This window comes from Populus alba, chromosome 1 (genome assembly GCF_005239225.2).
Source record: "Populus alba chromosome 1, ASM523922v2, whole genome shotgun sequence".
Classification (NCBI taxonomy): Eukaryota; Viridiplantae; Streptophyta; class Magnoliopsida; order Malpighiales; family Salicaceae; genus Populus; species Populus alba.
The window spans coordinates 28,553,018-28,566,713 of NC_133284.1; the positions used below are offsets into that span (position 1 = coordinate 28,553,018).

Below are 13,696 nucleotides of genomic sequence, written 5' to 3' on the forward strand. Positions count from 1 at the left end.
CTCATATATGTACACCATCCTGCAAAAAACAAAGTTCACAGCTCATATATGTACACCATCCTGCCAAAAACAGAGTTCACATCTCATATATGTACACCATCCTGCCATTCATTTCCAATAAAAACTGAGTTCCACGTTTCTGAAGCAGTAGGACGACCAGCAACCAAGAAAAGTATGAAACAACATCAACATTTGTCCCATCACCTCACAGCAACAATGAAAAAAACACAAACAGTGACTGCAAAAGAGCTTGCTTTTTCAGACCTCACAAGTAGCTAAATTCCAGTAAATGAAAGAAACACAGCAGCATGTCATTTCCAATAAAAACAGAGTTCCAAGTTTCTGAAGCAGTAGGATGACCAGCAACAAAGAAAAGTAAGAAACAGCATCAACATTTGTCCCATCACCTCACGGCAACAATGAAAAAACACAAACAGTGACTGCAAAAGAGCTTACTTTTTCAGACCTCACAAGTAGCTAAATTCCAGTAAATGAAAGAAACACAGCAGCATGTCATTTCCAAAAAAAAACAGAGTTCCAAGTTTCTGAAGCAGTAGGATGACAAGCAACAAAGAAAAGTAAGAAACAACATCAAAGCAAGGCATCAATACGAAAACACAGAATAGTTAAGGCAACAAAAACAGAGAGTTGAATTTCAACTTGCACTGGAGCTAGTCATAACAAACTTCAATTGAGGCATGATATCGTTACAGTACTGTGATTTCACCACATAGCTTGAAAAATCAATCTGGGTAAATGATGTTTTGGAGTTTTGACATACAGATGAAACCAATTGAATTTCAGGCTGTGACAAAAAAACAGTATGCATCCAATGATTCTAATTACACAAAACTTGTTCTGAATGGTGATTAATCAATGTAAGCAACTTTTCATTTGACCAATCAAACTCTTAGTTATAGAATATGCCAAGGTTAAGTAAACAGCTGCAACAGAAGCTGATAATGTATGTAAAGCACAACAAAAAGGTGCTCGAATAGAAATATCTAGATCAAAAGTCGCACTTCAAAAATAAGTAATCAAGGCCATTCCATCTGTGTTGTTTCCCAGCCATATGAGTTCAAACCTACGTGTTAAGAAAATATTTTAACCAACAAACATTTAAGATTTTATCAGTGACTTCCCCAGGGATGCATAAACTGAATCTTAAATGCAATTGCTTACTAGATAAGCAAGCACATCATCATTTTCACTAAACTTGTATGAAACATGAGGCCCTTGATTGGTAATATTTAACACCAAGTTAAAAATTCAGCACTTGCACAAATCAGGGATTATATACAAGACACTTGGAGAAGGATCTTGCCAAAATTTAAAAGATGAAAACCAGACATCATGCAAAAATAATTAAAACAGTTCTGCTCCTTCTATATTCACCTGGATAAACAATGCAGCGAATGTCATCTTCTTATCTCGACCCTCTCTCCATCTCATACAAAGTTTATCGCCTGGTTTCTACATGCATGCCTAATGTTTCCAGAGTTAGATGTATTCCTAATCCACACATGACATACATGAGCATCTAGCTAGCTACCTAATGGAAAAAAAAATACAGCCAAGGATGGAATGACCAGCAGCATGTCAATCTCACAGTAGCTAACCAATTGAAAAAATTACAGCTAAGGAAAGAAACACAGCAGCATGTAGTATTATTCCTAGCAGACCTCACGGCAGCAAATAAAAATATACAGTTAACAAAACAGTTAAGGTAATTTTGAACAACCATTTCATGTAAATTAACAACCAATTCCATTAAAGGGTCAACCATTTAACATTAACCATTGAACATTGTAATTCGTAAATAAAATACAACATTACAACCACCACCAATTTCTCATACAAGTTTGTTTACTCCCGCAAAGCAGTTTAATAAATATAAAAGTACATAAATTACCCGCAAACGCATATGCTCATATGCCTTAAAATCAAATGTGGAATAATACAATGCCTCGAACAAACTTCGGCAAATGGAAAACTACTCTTTTAAAAACCGTCATCCCAATAACTCTACAACAAAAAAAATAAACATGTATAAATATCGTAAGCACTTGAACATACTTTAATTGATTAACATTTAAGCTACTTAAATCATACCATGTCAGCTAAGCACGTTTAGTTCGTGCATACATTTCGCTGCAACCATCTCAACTTCTGTTGCTTATCGCCCATACTGGCCCACATTTCTCTTTTCCTTCTTGAAATGAGAAACTCCGTAGCGAAGTCGTGGAAGTCATCTTCAATTGAAACTCCAGGAATTTAGTGCAGCTCAGCTATCACCTCGGGGATGCTACAGCCTTCGCGATCCAAATTAATCGACGTCGAATCACTCTTAGTCGACATACTCTCAAGAAGATGATTGCACCTTGTCATCAGCTGAACACCAATTCCAGATGTTTTCTTCTTTCTACATCGCACATCGGCATGATCTCGTCCTTTTCTTTTGCCGCTGCTTTTTGTATTGCTGCTGGTTGACATATTTATCTCTCCAACCATTCGAGCCATGTCAGTCTGGAAATCTGGATTGACATCTTCCTCCGAATCATCGCTGCCCTCTTCCAAACCATCATCAACAATGTCAGCATTGCTTGTACCAGGATCAACACCACTGCCGACAGGTACACCTGATGAAGGAGCCCATGCAAACGCTCCAGTTGCGACAATGTTGGAATACATTCAGTCAAATTTATTCTTTCAAAGATGGCTCAATACGACATGTCTGAATTTTTTGGCTCCTCTAATTTCCTGCGTATAAATTAAATCAAGTAATGAAGGATCAATTACTAGTAAAATTTTAGGGATGGAATTTGACAATAATAAAAGAAATTGTTAGGATGACAAGGAATGTACCTGAATTTTTTGTTTCCACCACTCATCGCTAGCTGCAATTGTGCCTATTTCACTATTCCAGCCAACACCGGTTTTCTGAAACAAGCTTATTCCATATCCTCCAATCCTTTTTGCATCCATCCCATTTTGTTTTTCAATTGTGTTTTAGTGAATGAATGCCCAGTTTGTTCTTTGAATGATGTTATAAGAAATTTCCACCCCGTTTTATCGAAATGAGTATTAGGTCTCATTCCCATATCAATTGCCTTAATGCATATTCACAAAAATATATGCAACATGTCTTTTGTCCAAGCAGCCTTATCAAAAGATTCAAGACCTTTCCATGATATCTTTTAACACATTTAAAAAAAATTTGAAATCAATAAATGATATCAAATAAATAGTGGCACATACATAAACCGTGGACTATAACAATAATATAACAGTAAATGTTCAGCACATACATGTATTTTGAATGGGAATGTTCACGTTCATTTGTAATGAAATGTTAATTGCAACATTAATTTTAAACTGCTCAGAAAACTCAATTTCAGCCATGATAAAAAATTTGAATTATCAAAGCAACACTTCATTGCCATCATGCTGTTATTTTGACAAAAACAGAGGGAAAAAAAATAGAACAGAATATATTTGCTAAAGTACATAAACAAAGAACAACAGACAAAGCAGTATATAGAAGCAATTAAATTTTGCTAAAATTCAAAACAATTGAGATCTGTAAATCTAAAGTTCAGCATTACATGGGAAGTTTTGCGAAAAAGAAAGTATGCTAAAAACTCATCTGCTGGCTAACGTAAAGGAATCAAGCAAACACACATAGAATTACTTTTTTTCCCAGTTAATCAGACCACTCATGGGATTACAACAAATTATAAAAAAAGCTTGTAAAGAACTCTACAATTTCAGATTCAACAATAATCAGCACTAATGCATCAGCCATGGATAACTGTTATTTTTTATGTTTCTCATCATGCACAAAACAGTAGACTTCAGAGCCATTTTTTAGCCTTTGAAGACAAAAACATGTGTTTGTTTATGCAAAATTGCAAAGGTAAAATGGAGAGACCAACTAGTTCAACATGGCTTAAGAAATGACAAACTTGTCTATGTTGGCAAACAAGCATGTTTATCTGTGACTGAGAGCTAGTAAGTAAACTGAAACAAAATACTTGACACAATGATAATATCTAAAGAAATCAAAGATATGGTCAGGCGCAGATCCTTACATTTTTTATGATTCTGACCCAGCAATCTTTTTCAATGAACGCTTCTTTTTCAAACTGTAGTTGCCTGAGACATGCCGGATAAATTGAAGCTACAAATACCAAACAAGAAACTATGAGCATCAAGTAATTCCAGCAAAAACACTTTGCAGTTCCTTTAGACTAGTAACAGAACTGGAAACTAATAGCTTTTATCATTTACTGAATTTTATTCTTTGAGATTTCATAGACATCAGTTAGAGCTCTAGTAAACAAGCAAAGCATTGCTAACTCCCGACAGTACGAAGACCAGATACTGCAGGAACTTAGCCATTCTCATCTCAGTTTATAAAAGACCAGAATCACAAAATCCATTACATCTACACCTATCTTTATATATGCATCATGCACACACTAAACCCATGAATGCAGCTGTTTTCATCTACAATGCAACGATCATCCATCCAACAAACAAATTAAAAAAAAACAAACCTACAGCAGCATAGGAAATACAAAAAACAGCTGAAAGCAAAATCTTGAAAAACAAAATAACACTGTTATTTTTTATGTTTTCTCATCATGCTATAGAAAACAAAATCTTGAAAAACAAAAAAAAAAAAACTAAAAACCATTCAAGCCTCAGACCGTCCTACTTTCATGCATTTCAACAGTTAGGCAGATCCATAGACATGCTTTCAAGGGAATAATAGTATTGTCATCATTGGCTGCCAGCACAATAATAAAAAAAACCCATGAAAGCAAATCATAAGAACCGAAACCCAAATAAGAGGCAGAGCATTCAACAATTCAAAAGATTCATGAAGATAGTATTGTCATCATTTGCCTCTCCAGATTGAAAAAAAAAACCATGAAGATAGTATTGTCATCATTGGCTGCCAGTAATTAAAAAAAACCCATTGAAGCCGAGACTTGAAGACAAAAGCCGAGAGCATCAGATCTTCCTATTCAAGAATCTAATCATAAGAACCCAAACCCAAATAAGAGTCTGAGCATTCAACAATTCAAAAGATTCATCATTTGCCTCTCCAGATTCAAAAAAAAAATTCAAGGAATTGTTAAAGCAATGCAAAAATCAGAAGAGGGGAAGATTAGAGGGGGTTTTTGGAGAAGGTGAACGGCGATTTAGGGCTGAGTTTTTCAGAAAGCCATTACTGTGCCGTTTATAAAGGTTTACAAAAAAAAAAATTTGGAATCAAGCATGCAGCAGCACAAACATGAAATACTTCATCTAAAAAAATCGAAAATGAAGATGGAGATGAGGGAGGAACTTACCTCAGTCTCTGTCTTTTGCAAACCCAAAACGGTGTAGCAGCTGTGTTCTGCAAAATCAAAAACAATAGAAACCCGTTAGATTTTGAGACACACGTTAAACAAAAATTGACAAGGGGAACGCACATTAACTGGTATCTCTTGGTTTTTTTTCTACAATTGTAACAATGGAGGGACAATCGAGTGACGGTTTGTGTTTGATGGACAGAGGGGAAGAAGTGTTCTGGCGTTGGTTTTGGGGCAAAATAGAAACGGGGTTAGCAGGAGAAGAGAGAGGAGAAATAGTTTGGGGAAGGAAATTTGGGTTTAGCTCGTCAGATCTGCAACCGTTTTGGAGGTTGTTTACAGGGGAAAGTTTGGTGGTGAGAGAGAGGTAAGGAACTGAAGGTAAGGAACCGAAGTTTGGGGAAAGTTTTGGAGGTTTTTCATTGATCTGTGATGTGGGTTTGTAACCGTTGGAAAATGGTTTGCAAATTGATGAGGGACAAGCAAATTAATGAGGGACGACAGAGAGAAGTTGGGAAGTAATTGCAAAAGCAAATGTAAATTGTCGGTGATGAGAGAGAGTACAGACGCATGAAAAGCAAATTCATTCTGCTTTTTACTTTTTTCAATTGAAACGTGATTTTTAATGGGACCCACGTCAAATTAAACTGTGGTTTGTGATTAACCAAACGGGTGTTTTATTGCTTTTTAACCAACCGCAACCGCATAAGCATTGCCAAACACCATCTAAGATAATTCGCAGTATAAAAATAAAATCAAAATCAAAAAATTCAAGGTCTAATAATCTTATATTAAAAAATGAAACTAAAACAAAATCAATTTTTTAAAAAGTAATGTCTATAAAAAAAACTTGAGTTAACTTGACTAACTCACTACCTATGATGTGAGATCAGGATAAAAAAAATAGATTTTTAAACAAAAAACTTAGCAAAAAAAATAAAAGAACGTTGAAAAAACTCAAGTTAACACTCACCCATGATAACCTTACATAAAAAAAAATAGAAAAAATCATAAAGTTTAAGGAATAATAATTTAATATCAGATGAAGAAATTAAAAAAAAATCAATTTCATAAAAAAATATGAAATTAATAATAAGGTAAGTTTCAATTAATCATTAATATTAATAACTTCAAAAGTCAGGACCTGATACCACATGGAATTTTCTGTATGCATATTCGTATTTAGTAGAGATGTCTAACGAGGGAAGATTTATTTTCAGTATGAGTTTGGTAACTAGATGCAGGATATTTTTTTAAAATTGTTTTATAATTGAAATAATATTTTTTGTTATTAATATTACTACATAAAAAAACACAAAAAAAACCACTGCAATACTATACTGTACAAGTGGCACTAACACCACATTATTATAATCACGGTCCAAAGAAAAACTTGCAAATAAAAAAAGATCTTTTTTTCTTCTTTTTTTTTGCTTAAAGGTGATTCCATTGATTTTATATTAAACAAAGACTTCACATATTAATCTGTTTAAAAATATGGTTATGGTTACTTTTTAAAATATTTTTATATCAAATAATATTTTTTTTATTTTTTTAAAAATTATTTTTAAAATCAGTGTATTAAAACAATTCAAAATATATATAAAAATTAATTTTTAATAAAAAAATTAATTTTTTAAAAACACATAAGTATAACTATTTTCAAAATAATTAGCTAGGATCTCTTCGGAGATAACAAGCTCCATTTTTTAAGTTTTATTACACACTTCCGATCTCCAAATAGTTATTAAGTATGAATACTTGAAGTCGATACTCCTAGACATGTATTTAATACTTCTCGTGTGCTTTTAGAGATGCTTGGAGAATACTTTCATAGCTGTGTGAGATAGCTCGTGGGTATTTGTTAGTACAATTTTCATTGTTTTCAATAATAAAATAATTTATTGATTTTTAATAGTTTGTTCTTATTTCAATCACATTGAGTTACTGATGTAATAAAATATAGATGGAAAAACTAATGGATAATATTGAAGAAAATGAAAGTGTTATTTTAAAAATCTTATTACAGGCATTGTTAAAAATAATTTATAGTTTTCCCACATTAGGATGCATCATCGTATCTTGTTTTTATCTAGATTCTCTTTTTTAAAAAAAAAAAAATAATTAAAGAAAGGATAATAACTTAATATCTTGGAGCTTAATTAAACATTGAGTCAATATATATGAGTTCAATGAGCTATTAGATTTACCATCTTTAAGCTCAGTTAAGCATTGAGTCCATGCTCCTTTTGACTCTGAAAATCTTGAGCTCTATAATTAGACCATGAGACAGAGATATTTTATTCCCTGATAGATCAAAGATATTTTACTTTTATAAGTTAGAGATATTTTACTGGCACTTTGACCTATTCCCTTTAAAAAGAGACAAGCCATATTTATAAAAGTGAAACACGAAAATCCTTCAAAGGCAAGTTCAATTTTTTATTCTTATTGAACATCTATTCTTGTAATTCTTTCTCTAAAATATAATTATATTTTTTTTTAATGATATTTATTTAAACATTGAAGAGTTTTTAAATTCATTCAAATAAATATTTTGCAGGAATCATGCACTAGCCACCAATATTTTGGCTAAAAAAAAAATTAATCAAATTATCAAAATCAAGAGATTAACCTGTTGTATAAAACCAGAGCCTTGCTCACAATCTCAGAGGGAAAGATTCAAACCTCTTCCGGTTATGTTTGATCTGAGATGAAAAAATTTGAAGGAATGTTAAAAGAGTAAAATTTAAGGATAAGCTATTATGGGTGTAAAAAAAGTTAAAAGAGATAGAGTTTTTAAGGTTGTTTGGCAGAATTTGAAAAAATTATGCCAGGATTCAGTCTCAATGTAAATAAAAATCAATTTAGATTATAAAAACTATATATATATATATATATATATATATATATCAATTTTGTCGTCTGAAAAGTAAAAAAAAAGTTTGGAAATCACACAGCACTCTAAGCTTTGTACACAATTTTGCTGTATTAATTAATATTTTATTTATTAACATGTTTAAAGGTTGTATTGGTTATAAAACTGTTTCATGGGAGGCTTCCAGTTGTCCACGAGTGAGTTTGACTCGATTCCTTCTTTAATTTTATTTTTAATTTTGTGATAATGCAGGTTACAGCACAGAATAAGTAAGGTTAAGGGAATGTCATTGGCCGTATAATATTTAATTTAATATACGTAAGCCCTGAAACAAACACATACGTCACTAATCTGTGCTTGCAAAAGTGAAATTTTGGGTTACACGATGCATAAAATGCTTGACTAGGTATATGTAGTTATTAAACCCGAAAATAAATCAGATCATAAATTAGGTAAATTAATCTAAATTAATTTAGTTTTCTAAAAAAATAAAATTAAAAGTTTTTTATTTTTTTAATTAACTTATATTATAATTTTGAATTGATTATTTTAATAATAGACTGAGAATGATAATAACTGCTGTCTTGATCCAACTTCAATGCCATCACTGGTCACATGATCACCATATATATTTATGAAATGACGCACTTCATTGATTCCCTTTCTGGTTTAGACAGTAGACTACTTTATTGCTAATGTTATCATTGCAGGTTGAGATGTACAAAAATAATAATAACAATGTCAAAATTTTAGAAATTTTTTTAACTAAATTTGAAATAACAGTTTAAACTTGAAAATTCTTCACCCTGTTTTTTCTTAGTTTAAATTTTAAATTAAATTATGAATGATAGTTGCCTTAATATTACCTTGCTGGTTGAACAAGTCTAAAGAACAAATATCAAATGAAAAAAGAAAAAAAAGAAACGAATTAAGTTTATCCGTCAAATTTGCGACTCGAATTATAAATTTCACTGGACCTAAATTTTTATTTTATTTTATTTTATTATATGATAAACAATACAAAAAATAATTTATTATCAACCCAATACCAAAAGATAAAATTAAATACAAATCTCATATTAAATAATAAAATTAAAAAAAGTATATATTTTAAAAAGAGGGTAATAAAACCCAAAAGAAATAAAAAACTTCATATTAAAGGATGAAATTGAAAAAAAATAAAAAAATAGGGCCAATTTTTTTTAATAATATGATAAAAAAAATATAAAAACCGATCTACCATCAACCCATTACGAATGATAAAATTAAATAAAAACTTCATATCAAATGATGGAATTAGAAAAAAATAAAATAAAAGGCTAAAAAACCTAAAAAAAATAAAAATCACATATTAAATGATGAAATTAAAAGAAAAAAAATAAAAAAAAGAAGCAAAAAACCCCAAATGGATGGCCAATAAAAAAAAAAAACCTAAAGGGTCTGTCACAACAAGGTTTAGATGCATGGGCCTAAGAGAAGCCGATGGACTTGGGTTGGGTTTTTTTTTTTTAATAATGGACAACCTCTTTTTGAAAAAAACAACGACGAGAGACGGTGTAACACTTTGATTTTAATAGAAAAATTAGCTAATGTTTTACAATACATTCATGAAAATGAGATCATTTTTTTTCTTTTCATAAATCATATCCACTAAATATCACAAACACTTTTTAATTCGACTTATCCATTCATTATTTACATTTGATAATCTTTTTATTTTAAACAAAAACTTAGCAAAGTCTCCTCCATATGAGGCCCATCTAAAATTTTATCCCACTATATCCTGCATAAAACACATTCTCATAACTTTTATATAGAGACCTCAAGCATATCATTAGTTCATTTATTAGTCCATTAGATTCTCTTGTAGTTCATTCACAATCAATTATATTAAATCTAGTTTTTCTTCCATTAGCATACTATATTCTCGACATAATAAATGACAAACAATTTTATTTACCTAATATTTAAGTAAAGTTTCATAATTAAACATATCTCAAAATGAAATTACATAAGCTTATATACCAAAACCAAATATAATAAAAAAACAAACTAAGTTAGTGTGATCTCACTAAATGGGATTGCATCTGCAAAAGAATATAACATTTAATAGTATTATTAATTAATAATTTGATACTCCATAAATGCATTTTCCGTACAAAAACAATCACACTTAATATTAATAATGATTCAAAGTTTTTCACCACAACATCAATAATTTGTTTGTCCATACTTATAAAATAAATCACTATCAACATGACCAAACTAATATATTTACATCAATTTTTTCTTAGTCATTGTCAATACAAATAATTAAGTATCATATTCTTCTCTTCATTCACCATCTACGTGACCCACCAAGTATCAAAAACCATCTTTATAGTTGCCATCAATATGGTCAACTAAATATCAAAACATATCTCGAGTTTTGTTAACATGGTAAACTAATATTGATCATAAATTCTTAGTAATCATTAACAAATGTTAACTAAGTTGTGGAACATCTTTTTATGCTTGTTCAACACAATCAATGAATATAAACAAAAAAAAAAATCTACTCTATTCATATAAAAATATCTCTTTTACAATTGATATATATAGTTTTGTTTCAATTAAGTCATATATTATTTCCATTTAGAAACATAATACCACAATTTTCATTTCAATTCCTAAATAACAATAATACAACATTGAAGAAAATAATATTAAAAAAATATACTAACATTTAAAGAGAACGAGGTGTCAATACTATTTAATCCTCTTGTCAAAGAAGCTATTACGGTCGAGGGATCCAACTCTAGGTGTATCTCTTGTGAAAAGAAGATACCTTAATCAATTATACACTTGAGGGTCTAGCCCATTGGTCAACTGCAAAGCTTGTCTTTGTGAATGTCCTGGGTTCGATCCTTAAGAGTACCAGTCTGTCACCCCCGTGGTGCGCGTAAACTGGCCCGGACACCCAGGGTCATAAAAAAAAAAAAAGATACCTCAATCAATATGTTATTTTTTTGTCTCGAACCAAACATTTATGTCCATAAACTTCATTCATTCTTAACATCTCATAATTATAATTATTCTTATAAATTTTTAACCACCCAATTATTTTTCACATTCTACTTTAGTTTCTTTTCACAATCATAACATTTCATTTCTTCTTATATAAGTCATCCACCCACCCCTTCATACAAAAAATTATTTATCCATTCCATTTCTTCAACTTCTCTAAGATATACCAACATTGGTTATATTTTCTTCTTCCTAGCACAAGCATTGATAATCCAGTTTAATTCTTTAATGGCCTATACTTGGCTTTATAAAAAACAGACTACCAATTCACATGTCAATTCTTTTTGAATAACTTACATAATTTTTCCATTACGCATCTAACTTTAAACGTTTATTTATTACACATATTAACCTACAACACCTTGGACAAAATATATTGAATAAGCATCAAAGTCTATTTGAAAACTCTTTAACCTTACCACAAACCTTTTTAGTCAATTTATAATTTTTTCTAACTGCCATTTCAAAGCATAGTTATTCCAACACTCATATAACAAGTAAATCCACTTAGCCAATTCATATAAAAATTATGGTTGGCCTAAAATTGTCAAAATTTATATGTTCCTTCCTTCAAATTTGTTTTCATTTCTTCTATCTCATTTCATTTCCTCAAACCAAACTCATAAGTCCATTTGGTTTTTAAACATATTCACACATCAAAATCTCTACCTAAAATTCAATAACGATAATTTTCCATCACATACATGAACATACAATTTACATACTTAACTAAAAGCTCACTTTATCTTAATTTTTCATTCCTTATACTCAGGCTTATTGGATGTAAATTGGAACCATAATAAAAATATAGCAAGTATAGAAATACAAAAAACTTAAAAAGAAGAAGATAAGACATAAATTCTAATATGCAATCTTATTATGGAACATTTCTTTTCAAGTAATATATATATATTTTTTAAGAGATTCACATTTCTTTAAATAAAATTCAAAAAATCAACCTAAATAAATTAGAAAACTTGAAAAAATATATATAAAGCAATAAAAACCCTAAACAAAATAGAAAAAATAAAATTATAAAGCATATTATTTAATTTCCTAAAATAAATAGGAAAAGATAAAAATAATTTTTCTTAAAAACCTCTGCATTAATCTTTTCAGGTTGAAAAAAACTCATCCTCCAATTTAAATTACTTTTATCTCGATCTTTTATGGATGTTTAATCAAGCCTTTCAAACTCCTTTTCTTTCTTTAATTCAATGTATAACATTTTTAGACATTAACTCCACCCTATTCATCTTAAAATTTGTATAAGGAACAACTAGTAACAAATTATTTTATTTGTGTTGACTTATAGAGTAATAAATTGCAAACCTTAGACTTGATTCATCAATATGTGTTACATCCATGTAACCCTTGGATGCACTTACCTTTATGATGATAATAAAGTTGTAATCAAAATAATTAAACATGGTTTGAATCAATTTTTTTTTATTTAGTATTTTTCATGTTTTATTTACATTTAACCTTTAAATTATCAACGAGAAGACCATTAATGGCATTGTGGCTGCCATTATAGTTATTATATATTACATCATTATCAACATAATCATTATCAAAATAAAAAAATAAATTAATAGAGAATATTAATCCATATTTATCTCATCATAAATGGATCACCAAAATCTCTACTATACCTACATAGATCATGAAATTATTTGTTATGCTCGAGCCTTTTAAATGAATTAAAAAACATGACTATGAATTTGTGACTACTATCCTTATGTTCCTCTAGTTTTCTTTTTTTTATCTTTGTTAATTGATAAGATAATTTTTTAATTTATCTATGCAATTTTCACCTCCAACTAACGAGATAATTTTGTAATTTATCTTTATATTGTATTTTCTCCTTTTCAAATGGAGAATACATCTTATGTTCTTCTACATAAATATGTTTTGTTATACAACCACCATTTTAATCTAAGATTATTTAACAACATATAAAAATTAATAACTAAGAATTATTAGACTTGATACCAATTAGTAGAAATTGAAATTACATAAAAAAAACAACTAGTACAACATCATGAATTTTTTAATAAAACAAATCATATAAAAATCTAATTCATAATTTTATTATTTAATATTTATTTTCAATTAATTTCCCTTTAGTAAGAGATTCACAACTCTTAGAATAAATCCAAAATCATCTTCGGTAATCTAGAAAAAACAATAAAAATTAAAAATTCTAAATAAATTAAAAAATAAAATTATTAAATATATTTTTAAATTTTAAATTGAAATAAAAAATAAAAAATCAAGGAAAAATATTTTCCTTCCAAATCTGTCGCATCAACTATCTTTTTCATCTACCTTGTCTGACTTCACTCTCAACTCTACTCTACTCTACTTCTACCTCCTACATATAGAC

At 29.7% G+C, this 13,696-nt stretch overlaps 2 non-coding genes and 1 pseudogene across 2 annotated transcripts; all 3 read right to left on the bottom strand.

Annotated features, from left to right (window-relative positions):
• Nucleotides 1-3,760: 3,760 nt before the first annotated feature.
• Nucleotides 3,761-3,845, bottom strand: LOC118028064 (small nucleolar RNA R38). The gene has a single exon (XR_004683946.1). It is a non-coding gene; the product is annotated as a small nucleolar RNA R38 (small nucleolar RNA).
• An 858-nt stretch (nucleotides 3,846-4,703) lies between these two features.
• Nucleotides 4,704-4,793, bottom strand: LOC118028066 (small nucleolar RNA snoR20a). The gene has a single exon (XR_004683947.1). It is a non-coding gene; the product is annotated as a small nucleolar RNA snoR20a (small nucleolar RNA).
• Nucleotides 4,794-5,016: 223 nt separating this feature from the next.
• LOC118028065 (small nucleolar RNA snoR64a) lies at nucleotides 5,017-5,098 on the bottom strand (annotated as a pseudogene).
• Nucleotides 5,099-13,696: the final 8,598 nt, after the last annotated feature.